This window comes from Vicugna pacos, chromosome 29, assembly GCF_048564905.1.
Source record: "Vicugna pacos chromosome 29, VicPac4, whole genome shotgun sequence".
Taxonomy (NCBI): Eukaryota; Metazoa; Chordata; class Mammalia; order Artiodactyla; family Camelidae; genus Vicugna; species Vicugna pacos.
The window spans coordinates 2,329,364-2,332,901 of NC_133015.1; the positions used below are offsets into that span (position 1 = coordinate 2,329,364).

The following is a 3,538-nucleotide window of genomic DNA, read 5'->3' on the forward strand; positions in this document are numbered from 1 at the left end:
GAAGACCAAAAAAGAAAGGAGAGTTTGGGATGGCAAGGAAATAGGAGAACAGGGGAGTTTGGGATCCTCCCAATTCTACCTGACCAAAAACTATGAAAGAAATGAGTTTTGTGGTGAGAGAAGAGATAAAAAATGATAGAAGAGGACAGGAAGGAGAGGGAAGCAACGTGGGGCCAACCAGGGAGAAAGGGGGCCCTTGACAGAGGAGTGAGAGTCCAGTGAGAGTGTCCGTGTCTGTCTGTTCCCATCTTCATCCCTACTGTCTTAGGCTTCAGTTTAGTGTCTGTCACCTCCCTTTCTGCCTCTGTGGCCTATCAGGACCCCGCGACCCCCTTCACCCTGCCCCACGCCCCACGCCATGCTGGTCCCTTCTCCTCCTCCGTTCATTGGGAGCTGGCTCGCTCCAGGATCCTCAGGTCATAATTCTTTTTGGTCACTTGAAGTTTGAAGTGACTCACGGAGTTGTTGAGGCGAAGGGAGGCATTCTGGGCAGCCAGGGGGTTGGGGAACACAGCCACGATGGTGCACAAGGCAGCGAAGTCCATGTGGCAGCTGTTCTCGCCAGTACCACCGCTGTCTCCCCCAACCCCACCAGGCAGCCCCTGAGCGTCCTTGAGCCACTGGATCTTGGTGTCGAACATGGCAAGCTGAGTGAAGAGCTTGTCCACCTCGGTGATGCCCTCAGGGAGATCTGTCACCTCCAGCACCCGCCCCAGGACAACATCTGTTGTCCCCAGGTCAGTGGGGGCAGACTTGAGTGCTCGCCTCTTGCTCTGGTTTCCATGCTTCAGTCCACTCTGTCCCTGGTGCACCGTGTAAGCTGACTGGCCACGGAGCAAGGGAGGGCAGATGGACAGATTGTACTGCAATGGCTGGTCCAAAAGGGAGTAGCGCCCATCACCCTGTGCTAGACCCCCCAGGCCGGGGGAGCTGTGTGAGGACAGGAAGGGGACTGAGTCCTGTGCAGACACTGCTGAGGCTGGTGACAGAAGAAAGTGCTGGAGACTGGGTGGGAGATGTGACAGGGCTACTGCTCATCTGTGTGTTGGCCTGGGGGCTGCTGTCAGGGCTGTACAGGTCTCCAGGCTTCTGCCCCCACTGGTCCATGTTGTAGTATTTACAGTGACTCCACTGGACCATGGATGGGTTCTGGGGGGCGTGTGCTCCACTAGGGACATTCAGCTGCATGACCACCACACCTGGTCCAGAAGGTGACACTACTGAGTACTGTTGTGGCATCTGTGGCAGACTGCAGGGAGAGGGAAGCTGAGGCATCTGGTACTGCTCAGAACCAGGAGCCTGCAGAAACCCTGCAGAAGGGCTCGTACCGTTCTGCTGAGCTGGTGGGGTCATGCTGTAGTACACTGGTGTGCCCCCTGCTGGGGCCCCCTGTACAGACTGGCTCGCAGGGACCAGCATGGGTTGCTGGAAAGGTGGCTGGACCACTTTTTGTGAATCATTACCCACTGGGACTTGGTAAGAAGGCAGTGGAGTGTACTGAACCACCAGGCCTTGCATCTGGCCCCCAATGCTGCTCCTCTGGTTGCTGAGCAGGCCCTGGTTCTGTGGCTGCTGGACCCCAATCATGCCTTGGTAAGCCGCCTGCTGCTGGTTAGGCATCATGGGCTGTAAACCAGGCTGCTGGGATGGCCGAGGCAGCTGCTGTAGGCCACCAGGTGAGAGAGAGGTCGATATTGCTGGTTGGAGTTAGGATACTGTCCAAGGGGGTAGTAAGGAACCTGGATCTGCTGAGGGGGCTGCATGTAGCCCTGGGGTGGCAGGACTGGCGGAGTAGGTGGTGCATGGCTAGAAGTGGAATAGCTGGAAGTGGGGAGGGGCTGCCCCGTAGAAGCCATGATGAAGCCAGTCTGCTGAGGGGGCTGGGAGATAAGTGGGGGCTGGAACAGAGCTGAGGATGGGTCAGCTGCTTCAGCAGAACTTTGGCGGCTAAGGCTCATTTGTCCAAAGGGGTTGCTGAGGTCATCTGCCATGTTGTACTGCTGGGGCGGAGAGACTGGCAGAAGGACTTGGGGACAGGAGCCTGGCGAGAACGGAACAGGCTGTGGAGAGGGCTTCAGAGCTGGGACTGGCTGTGAGATCATGTGATTATTCAAGGGTGGTTGTTGCTGAGGCGTGGGCGGGAGAGCAGGAAGCTGCTGCTGCTGCCGCTGCTGGGCAGTACAAGGAAGAAGGCCCCGGACAGACTGGGATGAGGTGACCTAGTTGCACACTTCTGGGGCACCAAGTGCCATACCTGGCCTGGAGAGCCTTCCTGCACTGCCACCTTTACTGCTCCCAATGCTGTCACCCCGGGTGAGGAGAGAGATTCCACTGAAGTTGCTGGCTTTGGTGACAGGGGCCCGCATGCTCTGGACGGAGCTCTCAGAGTCCCTGCTGCTCCAGGGCCGAGGCTCCAGGGACTTGAGCTAGCTGTCTGTGCTGCTCTGGCGGCTGCTTGAGGTGAGGCTCAGACTCTTGCTCTGATGTCATTTAGATATCCGTTCTGGCCAATCTGGTTATCATCTCGGTCCATACTGGCATCATCTCTCTTGATAATCTCTGCTGAAATTCTGTATTCTTCTCACCCTTTATATGTTCTGAGAACCTCTGTTCAGAGATTCTTGTGTTACTGGTTTTGCTGATGATGACAGCTTTTCCAGTTTGATCAACATTGTGGTCCATTCTGAAACAGGCAGCCACTTGGTGTGATAGCATCCAGTGATATGAGGTCATCTGTGGGAACCTGAACTGGTAGTTGTCATTAATAAATTCCAGAATCTCCTGTGTTAAATTTAGCAGCATCATTCTGTCCCTTGGGTTCTTTTTCAGTGTATTTACAAGAAATTCATGTAGGTCTATTCCAGTGGAGTCCGTATATTCTTGGCTGGCGTCTCTAGACAGCATCTTCCTTGGGACCTTTTCTTTGTTTTTATCCTTGTCTTCCTTTTTAGAGACATCCTTAGTGGACTTTTCTTCCTCCTTGTCAGAGGGGCAGCTGATGTGCAATTGAATTATATCCTGGGCTTCTAGTGGCCCATCAGTAAATGGTGCAGAGGACTCCTCACACACGGCAAGGCTGCGCACCAACCTCAGCTTAGCTCTTGACTTGGCTCTTTTCCTGGCATGACCGTGGTTGGATGTCCGCCTCTGTGTCTCGTGACGCAAACTGGTATCTTCACTCTCTTTCTCAGTTTCTTCCTTGCTTGGAGCCTTAGATACAAACTTGTTCTTGTTTACAGATTCTCCCACCAGTTTTTTTTCTGATTCTTTCGTTATTTCCAGGGTCTCTTGAGTAGTGTTACTGTTAGACATCTTCTTCATAGGACGCAGCTGCCTCTACGGACTCGTGAATACATGTTCAGCCTCCAAGAGCCCAGGGCTGGAATGGCATCACATGTAAGTGCAAGTCTAACCCCACGCGGGCGCAGCGGGGAGGGCGCCCATCGCCCGGCTGCGGCTCGGCCCCAGCGGCCGGTGGGGGCGGCGCGCTTCTGGGGGCGGGCTCTTCTCGGTGGGGGTTTCCCCAGGGCGGGGGAGG

The 3,538-nt window shown here is 55.1% G+C and overlaps 1 pseudogene; it reads right to left on the minus strand.

Annotated features, from left to right (window-relative positions):
• Positions 1–383: 383 nt before the first annotated feature.
• LOC102529834 (R3H domain-containing protein 2 pseudogene) lies at positions 384–3,312 on the minus strand (annotated as a pseudogene).
• Between the last annotated feature and the right edge of the window lie 226 nt (positions 3,313–3,538).